Below are 20,508 nucleotides of genomic sequence, written 5' to 3'. Positions count from 1 at the left end.
AGTGGGAAGGTTCGCCTGTTAGTTCATTTAATCGAGTTATTTCTTTTATAAAGGCTCAACACATGGTTGAGAAGGGTTGTTTGGCTTATCTAGCCTATGTTCGGGATACTACTGCAGAGACTCCGGCTATTGATTCAGTGCCTGTAGTTCGGGATTTCCCCGATGTATTCCTGTCAGATCTTCCAGGTATGCCACCTGATCGTGATATTGATTTCTGTATTGACTTGGCTTTAGATACCCAGCCTATATCTATCCCACCGTATCGCATGGCTCCGAAAGAATTGAAAGAATTGAAAGAACAGCTTGAAGAATTACTAGCTAAAGGGTTTGTCAGACCGAGTGTATCGCCTTGGGGTGCACCAGTATTGTTTGTGAAAAAGAAGGATGGAACAATGTGGATGTGTATTGATTATCGCCAATTGAACAAAGTCACTATTAAGAACAAGTACCCGTTGCCGCGTATTGATGATTTATATGACCAGTTGCAGGGTGCTAGGGTATTCTCTAAGATCGACTTGAGGTCGGGGTACCATCAGTTGAAGATTCGGGATTCGGATATTCCGAAGACTGCTTTCCATACTAGATATGGTCATTATGAGTTTCTGGTAATGTCTTTTGGTTTAACTAATGCCCCGGCAGCATTTATGGATTTGATGAACAGGGTATTCATGCCATATATTGACTCATTTGTCATTGTCTTCATTGATGACATTTTGATCTACTCACGTAGTAAGGAGGAGCATGAGCAGCATATGAGAGTAGTGCTTCAGACATTGCGGGAACAAAAGCTATATGCCAAGTTCTCTAAATCTGTGTTTTGGCTAGAGTCTGTAGCATTTTTGGGACATATCGTATCGGGCGAAGGTATTAAAGTTGATCCCAAAAAGATTGAGGCAGTTTAGAATTGGCATCGTCCCACTTCGGCGACGGAGATCAAGAGTTTTCTGGGTTTGGCAGGTTATTATCGTCGGTTCGTGGAAGGTTTTTCATCTATTGCAGCACCTTTGACCAAATTAACCCAGAAGGGTGCTCCACTCCGATGGTCCGATGATTGTGAGGTGAGCTTTCAGAAGCTCAAGACATCATTGACTACAGCACCAGTGTTAGTGTTGCCTTCCGGTTCGGGGATGTATACAGTGTATTGTGACGCTTCGCGCGTTGGCTTGGGTTGTGTATTGATGCAGGAAGGGCAAGTTATTGCATATGCTTCATGTCAGCTGAAGCCCCACGAAGAGAATTATCCGGTACATGATTTGGAGTTAGCTGCGATTGTTCACGCTCTTAAGATTTGGAGGCATTATCTTTATGGGGTGTCTTGTGAAGTTTACATTGATCATCGCAGTTTGCAGCATTTGTTCAAGCAGAGGGACTTAAATTTGAGATAGCACAGATGGCTGGAGTTACTAAAAGATTATGATATTACTATCTTGTATCATCCGGGCCTGCAGATGCCTTGAGCAGAAAGGCGGAGAGTATGGGTAGTTTGGCTTTCATTTCAGCAGAGGAAAGGCCATTAGCCTCAGATATTCAATCCTTGGCTAACAGACTTGTGAGGCTGGATATTTCAGAGACCAGCCGAGTTCTTGCATATGTTGTGGCCCGGTCTTCACTATTTGAACAGATCAAGGCTCGCCAGTATGATGACCCACACTTGGTGGTTCTTCGTGAAACAGTACTACGAGGTGGTGCCAAGGAAGTCACTATTGGTGCAGATGGTGTTCTACGACTCCAGGATCGTCTGTGTGTTCCTAATGTTGATGAACTGAGGAAAAAGATCCTGGAGGAGGCACACAGTTCTCGATATTCTATTCATCCAGGTGCTACGAAGATGTATCGTGATTTGAGGCAGCATTATTGGTGGCGACGAATGAAAAATGACATAGTTGAGTATGTAGCTCGGTGTCTAAATTGCCAGCAAGTTAAATATGAGCACCAGAGGCCAGGTGGCCTACTCCAGCAGATGACCATACCAGAGTGGAAATGGGAACGAATTACTATGGAATTTGTAGTTGGGTTGCCGCGGACCTTGAGGAAGTTTGATGCAGTTTGGGTGATTGTTGACAGGTTGACTAAGTCGGCACATTTTATTCCTGTTGCGACTACGTATACTTCAGAGAGGTTGGCCCAGATTTATATTCAGGAGATAGTTCGGTTGCACGGTGTGCCAATTTCCATCATATCAGATAGAGGCCCTCAGTTTACTTCACATTTCTGGAGAGCAGTACAGAGTGAGTTGGGGACCCATGTAGAACTCAGCACAGCCTTTCATCCGCAGACCGATGGACAGTCAGAGAGGATAATTCAGATTTTGGAGGATATGCTCAGGGCATGTGTGATTGACTTTGGAGGTTAGTGGGATGGTTTCCTGCCTTTGGCCGAGTTTGCTTATAATAACAGTTACCAATCCAGCATCGAGATGGCTCCATTTGAGGCTTTATATGGTCGGCGATGTCGTTCACCTATCGGATGGTTTGAGCCAGGTGAGACTAAGTTATATGGCACTGATTTGGTAAGGGATGCCTTAGAAAAGGAAAATTGATTCAGGAGCAACTTCGTACAGCACAGTCCAGACAAAAGAGTTACGCGGATCAGAAAGCGCGTGATATATCATTTATGGTAGGTGAAAAAGTTCTCTTGAAGGTTTCGCCGATGAAGGGAATTATGAGATTCGGGAAGAAGGGCAAATTGAGCCCAAGGTTTATAGGCCCATTTGAGGTGTTGAAACGAGTTGGGGAGGTTGCTTATGAGCTTGCCTTGCCTCCCAGCCTATCGGGAGTTCATCCGGTGTTTCACGTATCTATGCTCCGAAAGTATCATGCCGACCTATCATATGTGTTAGACTTCAGCACAGTTCAGCTAGATAATAGCTTGGGTTATGAAGAGGAGCCAATTGCTATTGCTGATAAACAGGTTCGCCAGTTGAGATCCAAGAGAATTTCTACAGTAAAAGTCCAGTGGAGGGGCCAACCAGTCGAAGAAGCGACTTGGGAGACCGAGGAAAACATGCGGAGCAGATATCCAGACTTATTCAGCACTTCAGGTATAATTCTAAACCCGTTCGAGGACGAACGTTTGTTTAAGAGGTGGAGAATGTAATGACCCAACCGGTCATTTTAACTTTTAGAACCCCGTTCCCTAAAATAAAACTTCCCGTAGGTTCTTATAATGATTTATGACTTGCGGGGATGGTTGGTTCGGGATTTGAAAGTGTATGAGGTGAAACCGGAACACTTGGTTCCTTAAGTTGGCCTTAATGTGCTAAGTTTGACTTCGGTCAACATTTTTAGAAAACGACCCCGGAATAGAATTTTGATGATTCCAACAGCTCCGTATGATGATTTTGGACTTAGGAACATGATCGGAATTTTATTTGGAAGTCCGTAGTGAAATTAGGCTTGAAATGGCTAAAATAGGAATTTAAAGTTTGAAAGTTTGACCGGGGAGTTGACTTTTTGATACCGGAGTCGGAATCCAGTTTTGAAAATTTTCATAGCTCCGTTATGTAATTTATGACTTGTGTGTAAAATTTGAGGTCAATCGGAGTTGATTTGATAAGTTCCGACATTGAATGTAGAAGTTGAAAACTCTTAGTCTCATTAAGCTTGAATTGGGGTATGATTCATGGTTTTAGCGTTGTTTGATGTGATTTAGAGGTTCAACTAAGTTCGTATGATGTTTTAGGACTTGTTGGTATATTTTGTTGAGGTCCCGAGGGCCTCGGGTGAGTTTCGGATGGTTAACGGATCAAAAGTTGGACTTAAAAAGCTGCTGCAATTTTCTCTTCTGCTGCATATTCTGGGCTATGATCGAGCCTCAGATCAAGCCCCAGATATCGAGCCTCAGATCGAGCCCCAGATATCGAGCCCTTGATCGAGGCCTGAGTCGAAGCCAGGGACGAGGCTCAGTATCGAAGCCTCGATCGAAGGTAAGGCTCGAGGGCTAGGATCGAGAACCATGCTCGATGCCCTGATCGAAGGCTCAAGCTCGATGCCATGATTGAGGCTATGATCGAAGGCCCAACCTTGATTCCCTGATCGAGGCCATGACCGAGGTCCAGGCTCGAGCCTGTGATCGAAGCCCCGATCGAGGCCCAGTTCGAGGACCAGTTCCGAAGGCTGCTGGGCAGTTTTATAAAAAGAGGGCATTCGTCCCATTTGCCATTTTTGACGAACTTAAGCTTTAGCAGAGACGACTTTTGGCAGATTTTAAAGGGAAAAATATTGGGGTAAGTGATTCTAACTCGGATTTGGTCTACATATACAAGTATATCATTGTTTTCACCATAAATTAGTGTTTGAGATTGAAATTTGGAAAAATCTAGAAATCTCATAAAAACGAAATTTTGAGATTTCGGTATCGATTCGGAGTCGGATTTGAGTGAAACTGGTATGGTTGGACTCGTAATTGAATGGGTTGTCGGATTTTATAACTTTCGCCGGATTCCGAGATGTGGGCCCCGCGGACAAGTTTTTAATTAATTTCGGGATTTTTATTAAAATGTAGTATTTCCTTATGGAATTTATTTTCTATAATTTTTAGTGATTGTATCGAATTATTTTGACTAGATTCGAGCCAGACAGAGTTGGATAATCGTGGAAAAGGCAAAATTGTGGATTAAATTGGAGCAAGACGAGGTAAGTCTCTTGTCTAATCTTGTGAGGGAGAAATTACCTCATAAGTGATTAAGATTAAATAATTGTTGCTAATTGTGGGGGCTACGTACGCACGAGGTGATGAGAGTCCGTGCGTAGCTACTATTAATGCTAAAGTCCGGGTAGTTTAGGAATCAAAGCATGTATTACTTGTGTAAATTATATTCTTTGATTAATTAATATTAATTGATATATATATGAATATATTGTGAATTGTTTGATAAAGATATTAAAGGATGAAAATCTCATAGGCTTGATTTCTATTTAAATCAATTAATTGTCAAAAGAAATTGTTCTCCTCCCAAATTTATCATATAATAAACATACTGTCCTTCCGGAGGCACATAAGAAAATGTCCTCCTTTCTTGTGGAGCGGGCTGAACGCTTCGGCAGGATAGATGCATCTATGGATCGCGCCGCACGTCCCTCGGCAGTGTACACGACACTCTGGATATGGCCGTACATCCTCGGCAGAAATCGTGCTTAATAATAATAATTACACGATACTTTAATAAATTATTTCAGCTTGTGAAGTTAATTAATAAATTGAAAAATCCTTGGAATTTAATAAATTATTATTCTTGCTCGTTAAGGAATTAATTGTTACTCCTGTAAATGAGATTTAATTGATATATTGGAAATTATTTGAGTTGAAGGAATTTAATTAATATATTGAGAATTGTTACATTTGAAGGAATTTGATTATTTCCGCTGATTAAATAAATTATTTGTAAATTCTGTAAATCATGCTGATTTGAATATCCTAATTTTATTTCAATTATCATTGACCCATAGTGAGTGTCGGCCATCTCGTCTCTACCACTTTGAGATTAGGCTTGATACTTATTGGGTACACGTTGTTTACGTACTCATACTACACTTGCTGCACTTTTTGTGCAGGATCTGAGACAGGTACTGGTGGAGGACCTATCATCACATATCCACGTCATCCCGAGGCATAGTGGTAAGCTGCCTTTCTGCGCCGTTCTGCAGCTACCAGTGTCTCTTCTGATATTTATATTCTGTCTATTTCATTTCAGACAGTATTTGGAGTTTTGTATAATTTAGTAGATGCTTATGCACTTGTGACACCAGGTCTTGGCACACACACATTGGTAGAAGTTGGTAATTTATTATTTTCTTGGAATAAAAGTTTAACCAATGTACGTATGATTTATTCGTTGGCTTGCCTAACTGTAGTGTTGGGCGCCATCACGACCTATAGGTGAAATTGGGTCGTGACACTCGAGAACCATGATCGAAGGCAAGGCTTGAGGGCGATGATCGAAGGCAGGCTCGAGGGCCATGATCGAAGGCAACCTCGAAGGCCAGTGATCGAAGGCCACTGATCGAAGACCCAGGATCGAGGGCTATGACCAAGGCCAGTGATCGAAGGCCATAAAGATCGAAGCCATGATCGATAGCCAGGATCGATGGCTGTGATCGAGCCCCAGGGTCGAGGGCCATGATTGAAGCCATGATCGAAGGCCATGACCGAGGTCCATGATCGAGGGCAATGGCCGAGGGCCATGATCGAGCCCCAGGATCGAAGGTCCATGATCGAGGTCCAGCCCGGACAGATCTGTAAGTTTATAAAACTAGGGATTTCGTCCCATTATCCATTTTTGATGAACTTGAGCTTGAGCAGAAGCGATTTTGACAGATTTTCATGGAAAACTATTTGGGTAAGTGATTCTAACTCGTATTTGGTCAATATACATGAATATATCATTGTTTTCACCATTTAATAAGTGTATTGAGATGGAAATTTGGGAAATTCTTGAAATCTCATAGAAACGAATTTTTTAGATTTCGGTATTAATTCGGAGTCGGATTTGAGTGGAACCGGTATGATTGGACTTGTAATTGAATGGGTTGTTAGAGTTTATGAGTTTTTTCGAATTCCGTGACGTGGGCCCCACGAGCAATTTTTGAGCTAAGTTCGGATTTTATTGAAAAATATAGTATTTTCTTATGAAATTGATTCCTATAATTTTTGTTAACTGTATCGAATTAATTATGACTAGAAACGAGTCGATCGGAGTCGGAAAATCGAGAAAAAAGTATACTACTTGGTTAAATTAGAGCAAGTCGAGGTAAGTGACTTTGTCTAACCTTGTGTGGAAATTTTTTTTCCTAGGATTGGTATTAATTGTAATGTGATAAAAGTCGTGTACACGAGGTGACGAGTGTGTACACGGGTTAAATGTGAAGGATTATGCTTTTTAAATTGAGTAGATCACTGTTGCATATTAATTAAATTATTAAATCTTGTTATATTCTCCATCATTGATTTGATTTATATACTTTAAATTTGCTTGGCCTTTTTCCTGCTAATTATTTTACCTGTTTAGTTGAAACTTGGTTTCTTTTCTTCTGTGCATTATTTGAAGGTCGATTTTCTTTAAAATAAATATTATTAATATGAAGTATTTGACATTTTAAATTTGGTATTCAAGCAACGTATTAAAGATTTTGAAATATTATTTTGCTGAATTATTTATTCCTGAATATTTGTGTAAGATTTTCGTACTTATTGTGATGGAGCCGTGAGCTCTTTATTGTGGAAAAATATTATTGATAATTTATTTTGGCATGAGCCGTGAGCTCTTTATTGTGGAAAAATATTATTGGTGATTTATTTTGGCATGAGTCGTGAGCTCTTTATTGTGGAAAATATTGTTGTTGAATTATGTTGGCAAGTTAAATTATTTGAGCACTTGAGGTGCAAATTGTGATATATTGTGATATTAATACGCATGCAGTGGTATAAGGTCTGGGTATTAAAACGCATGCGGTGAGATAAGGGTGGCTTGATACGCGTGGCTAGTAGGGGAAACTACTAGAAGTCATGCGGTGTGATAAGGATGACTAAAACGAGGGATGCTATTTCGGAAAAAATGTTTTCTTTAAAATAAATTGTGAAGGCTCCCGCGGTGAGATAAGGAAATGAGATATTGTGAATTTATTTATGATTTGGGACTACGAGGCGGTACCTCGTGAGTTCCCTTGTTGATATTGATTTATGGCCATAGTTGCCTTTGATTATTTGTTATGATTTTCATAAAGTTGAAAGGAATTCTGTTTTGATTCCACGAGATATTATTTGCCATTATTTTGTGTAATTAAATGGTGACATGCTACTTGATTCATTTTCATTGTCATTTTATTTTATTATATTGTTAAACATTTTACCATGCAATTATTATTTTCCAGTAGGGCCTGACCTGATCTCGTCACTACTCTACCGAAGTTAGGCTTGGCACTTATTGGGTACCACTGTGGTGTACTCATACTACACTTCTGCACTTATTTTTGTGCAGATCCAGGTACTCCTTATCAACCCCGACATCTGTCAGTTACCTGTACATGGAGACTTCGAGGTATATCTGCCAGCATCCGCAGACTCCGTAGTCCCCTTCTATCATTATTGTGTTGCTTCCTTATTTTCTTTAGACCTTGATATATATAGAGACATTGAGGATAAATTCTTAGAAGCTTGTGACTTATTTCTACTGGGTTTTGTAGTTGTAATTTTTTGAATGGTAGTTTATTTATTTCAGATATTTATGATTATTCTGCATTGATAGGCTTACCTAATCTTAGAGACTAGGTGCCATCACGACCTCCAATGGAGGGAATTTGGGGTCGTGACAAGTTGGTATCAGTGCATTAGGTTCATAGGTGTTATGAGTCACAAGCAGGTTTAGTAGAGTCTTGTGGATCGGTACGGAGACGTCTGTACTTTTCTTCGAGCGGCTATGGAACTGTTAGGAAATATTCACTTCTTTGATTCCTTATCGTGCGCCTTTGTTCATTTCGAAGTTCTAAACAATTGTCTTTTTACTCTCTCACAGATGGTGAGGACACGCGCAACTGGATCCGATGATCAGACAACCGTGCCCCCTGTTGGAGCCGTAAGAGGCAGAGGCCGAGGAAGACCATGTGGTGCAGCCAGAGCACCTGCACGAGCTGCTGCAGCAGAGCCACCAGTAGCTTCAGTTGGAGAGCAGGCACCTGAGACGCCTGTTACTACTCCTGCACTTCAGGAGACTCTTGCCCAGGTTTTGAGCATGTTTGGCACTCTAGCTCAGGCAGGGTTAATTCCACTTGCTCCTGCCACATCTCAGGCCGGGGGAGGATCACAGACTCCCGCCGCCCGTACTCCAGAACTGCGAGCCCAAGTTGACCATGCCTTAGAGGTTATACCAGTGCAGCCAGTTATCCCAGTTCGGCCTAAAATTAGGACAACAGTTTCAGAGGGGAGCAACTCAGGCTCGAGAGGTACAAGAAGTACCACCCTCCCACTTTCAGCGGCTTAGCTTCAGAGGATGCTCCGGGTTTTCTGGAGGAACGTCACCGTATCCTTCGTACTATGGGTATTGTGTATTCCAGTGGGGTTTCTTTCACGGCATTCCAGTTTAGAGGAGCAGCCTACCAGTGGTGGCGGGCATATGAGTTGGATATTCCGGTTGAGGCAGCTTCACTCACTTGGATTCAATTTTTAGATATGTTCTTAAGGGAGTATGTTCCTCAAAGTCTTATAGATGCATGGCTCGCAGAGTTTGAGTAGCTGCGCCAGGGTTCTAGGACTGTGTCAGAGTATGCGGTCCGATTCAGTAATTTGGCTAGGCATGTACCAGCCTTAGTTTCTACTGTTTGAGAGCGGGTTCGCAAATTTATTGAGGGTCTCCATGCTAGTATCAGATACAGTATGTACCGAGAGTTAGAGATGGACATCACATACCAACAGGTGGTGTCAATTGCTAGGAGATTGGAAGGTATTTAGACTCGGGAGAGGGAAGATGGGGAAGCTAAGAGACCCCAGGATTCTGGAACATATAATAATTCTTGTGCCCCAGTTGCAGCCCGTCATGGTAGAGGTTATGTGAGCCATCCTGTTTATTCAGCACTTCCAGCTTCCAGTGGTGTTCCGGCTACTCCCAGACCTCAGGTTCCATATTATGCACCACCAGTGTCTACTGTACCTCCTATACGGGGTGCTTTCAGTGGGCAGTCTAGTCGATCAGGCCCGAGCCAGTCCCAGCAACCACGTCCTCCGAGGGCTTGTTTTGAGTGTGGTGACACTCGTCATATCATGAGGGATTGCCCCAGACTTAGGAGGGGTGCACCTCCACAGATTTCTCAGGCCCCACATATTCCACAGGGCCCTCAGGCTTCTCAGGCCATGATTACTGCACCAGTTGCCACTCCACCTGCACAACCAGTTAGAGGTGGAGGTCGGACAGGTAGAGGTCGCCCTAGAGGGGGAGGCCATGCCAGATATTATGCCCTTCCTGCTAGGATAGAGGTCGTTGCATCCGATTCTGTTATCATAGGTATTATTCCGATCTGTCATAGAGATGCATCTGTCTTATTTGATCCAGGCTCCACTTATTCTTATGTGTCATCTTATTTTGCCTCGTATTTGGGTGTATCACGTGATTCCTTGAGTTCTTCTGTTTATGTATCTACACCCGTGGGTGAATCTATTATTGTGGACCGTGTGTATCAGTCGTGTTTAATTGTTATCAGTGGTTTTGAGACCAGAGCTGATTTATTATTGCTTAGTATGGTGGATTTCGATATTATTTTAGGCATGGACTGGTTGTCGCCCTATCACGCTATTCTCGATTATTACGCCAAGATGGTGACGTTGGCTATGCCAGGTCTACCGTGGCTAGAGTGGAGAAGTACCTCAGATTATGTTCCTAGCAGGGTTGTTTCATTTCTTAAAGCTCAACAAATGGTTGAGAAGGGGGGTGATGCGTATCTGGCCTATGTGAGAGATGTTAGTATTGATACTCTTACCGTGGAGTCAGTTCCTGTAGCAAGAGATTTTCCTGATATATTTCTAGTAGATCTTCCGAGTATGCCACCCGATAGAGATATTAACTTTGGCATTGATTTATTACCGGGTACTCAGCCTATTTCTATTCCACCATATCGCATGGCCCCAGCAGAGTTGAAAGAATTAAAAGAACAGTTACAGGAATTAGTTGATAAAGGCTTCATTCGGCCCAGTGTATTGCCTTGGGGTGCTCCTATCTTATTTGTGAAGAAGAAGGATGGTTCTATGCAGATGTGTATTGATTACCGCCGGCTGAACAAGGTTACATTGAATAATATGTATCCTTTGCCACGTATTGATGACCTATTTGATCAGTTTCAGGATGCCAGAGTGTTTTCTAAGATCGACTTACGTTCAGGCTATCATCAGTTGAAGATTCGGGAGCCAGATATCCCGAAGACTGCTTTTAGGACTCGGTATGGTCATTATGAGTTCCTTGTAATGTCATTTGGGCTAACCAACGCCCCAACAACGTTTATGCACTTAATGAATAGTGTATTTCAGCCTTATCTTGATTCTTTCGTCATTGTATTTATTGACGATATTCTGGTATATTCCCGTAGTCGGGAAGATCATGAACAATACCTGAGGACTGTGCTTCAGATTTTGAGAGAAAAGAAGTTATATGCAAAATTTTCAAAGTGTGAATTCTGGCTTGATTTAGTGGGATTTTTGGGTCATATAGTTTCGTGCGAGGGAATCAAGGCAGATCCGAAGAAGAGCAGAGTTGGTCCAAACCGTCCTCAATTACAGAAATTCGGAGTTTCCTTTGTTTGGCAGGGTATTATCACTGATTTGTAAAGGGTTTCTCTTCTATTGCTGCATCTATGACCAAATTCACCCAGAAGGGTGCTCCGTTCAGGTGGACCGAGGAATGTGAGGAGAGCTTCCAAAAGCTCAAGACAGCTTTGACTACAGCCCAGTATTGGTATTACCTACAGGTTTAGGGTCTTATACGGTGTATTGTGATGCATCACGTATTGGTCTCGGCGCAGTGTTGATGCAAGACGGTAGGGTGATTTCCTACGCATCCAGACAATTAAAGGTACATGAGAAGAATTATCCGGTCCACGACCTGGAGTTAGCATCTATTGTTCATGCCTTAAAAATTTGGCAGCATTATTTGTACGGTGTCCATTGTGAGGTCTACACCGATCACCGGAGTCTACAACATCTGTTTAAACAGAAGGATCTTAATTTGTGGCAGAGGAGATGGTTGGAGTTGCATAAGGATTATGATATCACCATTCGCTATCATCCTAGGAAGGCCAATGTAGTGGCCGATGCCTTGAGTCGTAAGGTGGAGATTTTGGGCAGCTTAGCATATTTACCAGTAGCAGAGAGGCCTTTAGCCTTGGATGTTCAGGCCTTGGCCAACTAGTTTGTTAGACTGGATGTTTTCGAGCCGAGTCGAGTTTTGGCTTGCGTGGTTTCTCAGTCTTCTCTTTATGATCGTATCAGGGAACGTTAGTATGATGACCCCCATCTGTTTGTCCTTAAGGATATAGTTCAGCACGGTGATGCCAAGGAAGTCACTATTGGAGATGACGATGTATTAGGGATGCAAGGCAATCTATGTGTGCCTAATGTAGATGGATTGCGTGAGTTGATTCTCTAGGAGGCTCACAGTTCGCGGTACTCCATTCATCTGGGTGCTGCAAAGATGTATCAGGACTTGAGATAACACTATTGGTAAAGGCAGATGAAGAGAGACATAGTAGAGTATGTAGCTCGGTGTCTAAATTGTCAACAAGTGAAATATGAGCATCAGCGACCAGGTGGATTGCTTTAGAAGTTAGAGATTCCATAATGGAAATGGGGGCGGATCACTATGGATTTCGTTGTTGGGCTCACACGGACTCAGAGGAAGTTCGATGCAGTTTGGGTGATTGTGGATAGGTTGACCAAGTCAGTTCATTTCATTCCTGTGATTACTACTTACTTTTAAAGTAGCTGGCTCAGGTATATATTCACGATATTGTCAGACTTCATGGTGTACCGGTATCTATCATCTCTGACCGGGGTACACAATTTACCTCACAGCTTTGGAGGGCTGTACAACGAGAGTTGGGTACTCGTGTGGAGTTGAGTACAATATTTCATCCTCAGACGAACGGACAGTCTGAACGCACTATTCAGATACTGGAGGATATGCTCTGTACGTGTGTGATAGATTTTGGGGGTGCTTGTGATCAGTTCTTACCACTTGCTGAGTTTGCTTACAACAACAGTTACTACTCGAGCATTCAGATGGCTCCGTATGAGGCCTTGTATGGTAGGCAGTGTCGGTCTCCAATGGGTTGGTTCGAACCGGGCGAGGCTAGGTTATTGGGTACAGACTTGGTTCAGGATGCCCTGAAAAAAGTTAAGTTGATTCAGGATCGACTTCGTACAACCCAATCTAGATAGAAGAGTTATGAGGATCGGAAGGTTCGTGATGTTGCATTCATGGTTGGTGAGCGGGTCCTGCTCTGGGTTTCGCCTATGAAGGGTGTGATGAGGTTTGAGAAGAAGGGCAAGTTGAGCCCTAGGTATATTGGGCACCTTTTGAGATTCTTGAAAGAGTTGGAGAGGTGGCTTACAGACTTGCACTACCACCTAGTCTCTCTGTAGTTCATCCAGTATTCCATGTTTCTATGCTTCGAAAATATCACGGCGATCCGTCTCATGTGTTAGACTTTAGTTTGGTTCAGTTGGAAAAGGATCTATCTTATGTCGAGGAACCAGTGACTATTTTAGATAGGCAGGTTCGAAAGCTGAGGTCAAAGAACATTACTTACGTAAAGGTTTAGTGGAGGGGTCATCCGGTCGAGGAGGCGACTTGGGAGACCGAGAATGATATGCGTAGCTGTTATCCACACTTATTCACCAGCTCAGGTACTTTTTCTAACTTCGTTCGAGGACAAACGTTTGTTTTAGAGGTGGAGAATGTGATGACCCAAGATGTCATCTTTAAAGTTAATAATAAGTTGTGTATTCTAAGACAACGAAAAACATTATTTATCATTCCTCGACTTGCGTGCGCAGTCCGTAAAATTTTCCGAAAATTTTTATGTGAAAAATGGATTAAAATTTGAATTAGAGCTTTAAAACTCAATTGAGTTGACTTTGGTCAACATTTTGAGCAAACAGACTTGGATCAGTATTTTGACAGTTCCGGTAGGTCTGTATCGTGATTTGGGACTTGGGCGTATGCCCGGAATCAAATTTCGAGGTCCCTAGCTCGGGATATGGAATTTTGATAAAAAATTAAAAGTTTAAGTTAAAATAGAGATCGGATGTCAAATTATGTGCAAATGACCCTGGAATAGAATTTTGATGATTCCAACAGCTCCGTATGGTGATTTTGGACTTAGGAGCATGATCAAAATTTTATTTGGAATTCCGTAGTGAAATTAGGCTTGAAATCGCTAAAATATGAATTTAAAGTTTGGAAGTTTGACCGGGGAATTGACTTTTTGATATCGGGGTCGGAATCCAGTTCTGAAAATTTTCACAGCTGTGTTATGTCATTTATGACTTGTGTGCAAAATTTGAGGTCAATTGGATTTGATTTGATAGGTTTCGACATTGAATGTAGAAGTTGGAAATTCTAAGTTTGATTAAGCTTGAATTAGAGCATGATTCGTGATTTTAGCGTTGTTTGATGTGATTTGAGGTTTCAACTAAGTTTGTATGATGTTTTAGGACTTGTTGGTGTATTTGGTTGAGATCCCGAGGACCTCTGGTGAGTTTCAGATGGTTAACGGATCAAAAAATGGGACTTAAATAGCTGCTGCAAATTTTCTTCTGCTGTGCAATCGAGCCCAAAAATCGAAGGCTATAAATTGAGCCCAGAAATCAAGCCGAGGATCGAAGGAAGGCTCGAGAGCTATGATCGAAGGCAAGGCTCGAGGATCATGATCGAAGGCAGGCTCGAGGGCCATGATCGAAGGCAAGCTCGAAGGCCAGTGATCGAAGCCCACTGATCGAAGACCCAGGATCGAGGGCTATGACCAAGGCCAGTAATCGAAGGCCATAAAGATCGAAGCCATGATCGATAGCCAGGATCGATGGCTGTGATCGAGCCCCAGTGGCGAGGGCCATGATCGAAGCCATGATCGAGGTCCATGATCGAGGGTAATGACTGAGGGTCATGATCGAGCCACAGGATCGAAGGTCCATGTTTGAGGTCCAGCCCGGACAGATCTGTAAGTTTATAAAATTAGGGATTTCGTCCCATTTCCCATTTTTGACGAACTTAAGCTTGAGCAGAAGCAAATTTGACAGATTTTTAAGGAAATATATTTGGGTAAGTGATTCTAACTCGAATTTGGTCAATATACACGAATATATCATTATTTTCACCATTTAATAAGTGTATTGAGATGGAAATTTGAGAAATTCTTGAAATCTCATAGAAACGAATTTTTTAGATTTCGGTATTAATTCGGAGTCGGATTTGAGTGGAACCGGTATGATTGGACTTGTAATTGAATGGGTTGTTAGAGTTTATGAGTTTTTTCGAATTCCGTGACGTGGGCCCCACGAGCAATTTTTGAGCTAAGTTCGGATTTTATTGAAAAATATAGTATTTTCTTATGAAATTAATTCCTATAATTTTTGTTAACTGTGTCAAATTAATTATGACTAGAAACGAGTCGATCGGAGTCGGAAAATCGAGAAAAAAGTATACTACTTGGTTAAATTAGAGCAAGTCGAGGTAAGTGACTTTGTCTAACCTTGTGTGAAAATTTTTTTTTCCTAGGATTGGTATTAATTGTAATGTGATAAAAGTCGTGTACACGAGGTGACGAGTGTGTACACGGGTTAAATGTGAAGGATTATGCTTTTTAAATTGAGTAGATCACTGTTGCATATTAATTAAATTATTAAATCTTGTTATATTCTCCATCATTGATTTGATTTATATACTTTAAATTTGCTTGGCCTTTTTCCTGCTAATTATTTTACCTGTTTAGTTGGAACTTGGTTTCTTTTCTTCTGTGCATTATTTGTAGGTCGATTTTCTTTAAAATAAATATTATTAATATGAAGTATTTGACATTTTAAATTTGGTATTGAAGCAACGTATTAAAGATTTTGAAATATTATTTTGCTGAATTATTTATTCCTGAATATTTGTGTAAGATTTTCGTACTCATTGTGATGGAGCCGTGAGCTCTTTATTGTGGAAAAATGTTATTGATGATTTATTTTGGTATGAGCCGTGAGCTCTTTATTGTGGAAAAATATTATTGGTGATTTATTTTGGCATGAGTCGTGAGCTCTTTATTGTGAAAAATATTGTTGTTGAATTATGTTGGCAAGTTAAATTATTTGAGCACTTGAGGTGCAAATTGTGATATATTGTGATATTGATACGCATGCAGTAGTATAAGGCCTGGGTATTGAAACGCATGCGGTGAGATAAGGGTGGCTTGATACGTGTGGCTAGTAGGGGGAACTACTTGAAGTCATGCGGTGTGATAAGGATGGTTAAAACGCGGGATGCTATTTCAGGAAAAATATTTTCTTTAAAATAAATTGTGAAGGCTACCGCGGTGAGATAAGGAAATGAGATATTGTGAATTTATTTATGATTTGGGACTACGAGGCGGTACCTCGTGAGTTCCCTTGTTGATATTGATTTATGGCCATAGTTGCCTTTGATTATTTGTTGTGATTTTTATAAAGTTGAAAGGAATTCTGTTTTGATTCCACGAGATATTATTTGCCATTATTTTGTGTAATTAAATGGTGACATGCTACTTGATTTATTTCCATTGTCATTTTATTTTATTGTATTGTTAAACATTTTACCATACAATTATTATTTTCCAATAGGGCCTGACCTGACCTCGTCACTACTCTACCGAGGTTAAGCTTGGCACTTTCTGGGTACCGCTGTGGTGTACTCACACTACACTTCTGTACATATTTTTGTGCAGATATAGGTACTCCTTACCAGCCCCGACATCAGTGAGTTACCTGTACACGGAGACTTCGAGGTATATCTGCCAGCGTCCGCAGACTCCAGAGTCCCCTTCTATCATTATTGTGTTGCTTCCTTATTTTATTTAGACCTTGATATATATAGAGACATTGAGGATAAATTCTTAGAAGCTTGTGACTTATTTCTACCGGTTTTTGGGAGTTGTAATTATTTGAATTGTAGTTTATTTATTTCATATATTTATGATTATTCCGCTTTGATAGACTTACCTTCTCTTAGAGACTAGGTGCCATCACGACCTCCTATGGAGGGAATTTGGGGTCGTGTCACATCTTTTCCTCACCTTGATACAATCTCTTTGGAGGTTATGTACCCTGATATGAAGTGGGTATCTGCGAGAGAATTTGATAATAGTGAGGATGACCTATCTGCAAAAGTTGTTGGGGTTGGTGGTGACGAAGGAGTTGAAAAAGAAGAAGATTGTTGAGAAGAAAAGGCCACTTAGAAAGAGGCTAAGTACCTGTGAGGAACCTGGTTCCTCAAAAAGGGCCAGAGTTGATGTGTCTGAGCTTGAAAGGAAAGCACAATTGAAAAAGCAAAAAGATTAGTAGGGTAGTATTTGTGATTGATGAGATTGTGCTCGAGGGTATTCTTGGCGTGCATGCTGAAGGGATCTTAATTGTGGAGGGAACTTGTTCCCTATGTTTTAGGAAGTTTATTCTCAACCCTCAAGCTATTCAATAAGGGGAACGAGTGTACAAGAAGGCAATGCTTCTAGAATACCAACTTTTGTTCGAGTTGGTGAATAAGGTCTTGCTACTAAGAGCTGAAAGGCTATCCATTGCCTCTATAATGGACCTGAGTCTTGGGGAAAGCACTTGTGGGAATTGGTAAACAAATGTTCTCAATGAACATCTTGGAAGAATGTGAGTATGTTGACAAAAAGGGGCGAATAGGCAGCAATTCCATAATCTCTCAGCTTATTGATGCCCAAAATGCTGCAAATGAGGAAATTAGGCGGTTAAAGGTGCATAATGTTATTCTTAAGTCTAAGCTCAATCAGGCCAGCAAGGAACCTGGTTCCAGCAATGCTCAGGGAGAAGAAGCTGCCCGCCTAAAAGCTGAAAATATGGAATTGAGGAAACAAGTGGAGAACCTGTAAGAGCAGCAGATCAATGATCAAAGGGTTGTTAATGCTTGAATTGACAGCCTCCTAAAAGCTGTTGCTTCCTAGTCAATCCCTTCTCCATCTAGTGTCCCCTATCTTACCCCTTTGCCAGCTCCTGTTTAATATTACTGTGTCTTTTTGGCATCCTTCCATTTAGCATATGGTACTCTAGTTTTGTTTGACTTATGTTTGTTTGTAATTATGGTACTGCTACAGTATTGTTTCCCTAACTTAATGAGCATCGTTGTCTATTAATGCATATTATACTCTTAAGTTCTATTTTTAGCTATGTTGTGTGCACACAAGTGGCATGAGTTAACTTTGCTGGACTTCTTTTTGCATTTACTTGGCTAATTCCTTTTTATGATGACAAAAAGGGGGAAGAAAATTGGAAAATTGAAGGGGGAAAACATGTTCTCAAGGGGAATATGACTATCATGCAGTGGGGAACAATATGGATATCTGGTTCTCAGGGGGAACTTCAATTCTAAGTTTGTCATCATCAAAAAAGGGAAAATTAAAATGTTATGTGCCTTTGTATTTTGATGATTTAACAAACTTCATATAAAAATCAGATAGGGAAAGGTTTTCAAGGGGAATATGGCTATTCTGCAGGGGGAACAATGTTGAAGATCTGGTTCTCAGGGGGAATATCAACTCTAAGTTTGTCATCATCAAAAAGGAAAAAATTGATAAGATATGTGTCCTTTGTTTTAATGATTTGACAAACTTAAGGAGAGAACCAGATAAGGAACCTGAAACAATTAGTTCCTTTGCGTTCAGAGTAACTAGTCAGATGTATGGTTCAACTCTCAATGAAATCAGTTAAGGGAACAACAAAGAGAACAATAGAGGGAACTGATAGAGATCAGTTCCTCAGTCACAGTACATGATAACTCCTTACAACTGTTAATGTCGTTGCACTGCTGCACTGCACACGCAACAGTGCAACAGTCACTTTATGGAGCATGACTTGTACCGTATATTTTCTTACATCGTCCCAATGACCTCGCACACATATTATCAATATGAGGCAAGGGATTTCATTTGTCTAACACTTGCAAAAACTAAAATTTGATTTTTCTCTCTCTCAAGTGCTAGCCTGCATCTCTTTCAAGAATAAAGCTATTGCAACCTCAAGGACCAGATCCAAAGATTGAAGATATCTTATGTCCTTAGGTTTGTTGAGTCTTTGTTATTTGTTTTTTATTTGTAATCCTACACTACTTTCAATAAGTGTCTTTGTAGGACAGATTTAAACCATTATTTGGTTTAGTTTCTTAACTAGAGTTAGTCAAAGTTTGTTGCTTTGTAATAAAGTTATTACAAAGAGGCTTGCAATATATTTATTGCAACCTAGGTTACAATAGGTTGTAATCTAAAATTACTCGGTTAAGTTAAAATCCTAGGAATGTAGGTCGTGGTTTTTAATCCCTTGAGCTAGGAGTTTTTCACGTAAAATATTGTTGTGTTATTTACTTACCACTGTGTGTGTGTGTGTTCTGTGGGAACTGATAGAGAACCAGGTTCTCTATACAGTTTGGTGAACCCTAAGTTTACATCAAAATCACTATTAGGGGGTTGTCTATATATATGTTCCTATTTTCTACTATCAGTATCAAGTATGGCATTTGCATTAGTATTATCATATATAGTCACTATTTATAAAAAAAAATAAGAATTCGCGATGGACAAATTTTGTAGCTAAACAGAAAAATTTATCGCTAATCTCATTTAACAACGGAGTAAGAATAAATTATCAAGACTTTTTGTTAGCTACAAACGATTTAATGATAGATTAGCGATGAAATTCATAGCTAATTCCAGTTTATTTTTCCTTAGAAATAAATATTTTATGCAGTATCTTCTTAAGTAGAGGAATCTATTCTAGCTAGAGTGATCTTATGGGTGTTTATGGGACGTGAAGGACCGGGCTGGACATGGAAAACAATAGCATGTCCGGTTAGTGGGGTGAGCTGGAATTCCGGGCTGGTAGTGGGCTGGGATATTCTGGGTTTTGGTGGGCCCGTCCGGGTTTGGGCTTATCGGGTCCAGACCGGACCGGGTTAATTTTTTGTTTAGTGTATTATATTTTTTTGCTCAATGTAATTGTTATTTAAGTGTTTGCAAACTTTTAAATAATAAAATAAGTATTTTAAGGCATAAAATTAAACTTTTAAACTTTAATGTTTACAGTTTTAAATTTAAAATTTGTATTTTAAAATTTGAAAATTGAAATTAAGTGGCTACATGAAATTATTTAATAAGACCAATATGTAAGGATCAAACTCCAAAGGCTTTCATTTCATATTTTCATTGCATAATAGTACTTCAAATTAACTTGCTTATAAACTATCACATTAAACTTAAATAAGTCTAACAAATTCAAATCAACTTAAATACAAATTCCTGGAGGACACACAAGACAACTCTTGATATGCCACCTTAAACCAGTTGTGCCCTCCCACTTTCAATAAACATTAAAGACTCGACCACAGTTCTTGCACTCTACTTTGTGAATTTCTTCATTTTCTTCTACCACCTCAAAGTGTTCCCAAATATATGTGAACACACTCTAGAAGCACGGGGTATGATTTAACTTGAACCTAACAAAAATGGTAACCGCACTTCACTTGATAATTGTAATTTTGTAGTTGCTACCGTAAATAATTGATAAAACTTGAAATATTACTTAACTAAGAACTTGAGAGCAATAAGCAATTCAATAATCAAAAGGGAATTGAGAGAGAATTAGAGTAGAAGAAGAGAGCAAGTTCTGAAAAAAAAAATGAAGAAGAGGGGGGCTATTTATAGTTATTAAAAGGCTAAGAATGTAATTTATCAATTATTAGGAGGTAGAGGGGTTATTTTAGTAAAGGGATAGGCCGAAATGGCTAAAAGT

The sequence above is a fragment of the Nicotiana tomentosiformis genome, chromosome 4, assembly GCF_000390325.3.
Source record: "Nicotiana tomentosiformis chromosome 4, ASM39032v3, whole genome shotgun sequence".
Classification (NCBI taxonomy): domain Eukaryota; kingdom Viridiplantae; phylum Streptophyta; class Magnoliopsida; order Solanales; family Solanaceae; genus Nicotiana; species Nicotiana tomentosiformis.
Note: the sequence above shows the minus strand (reverse complement) of the source record.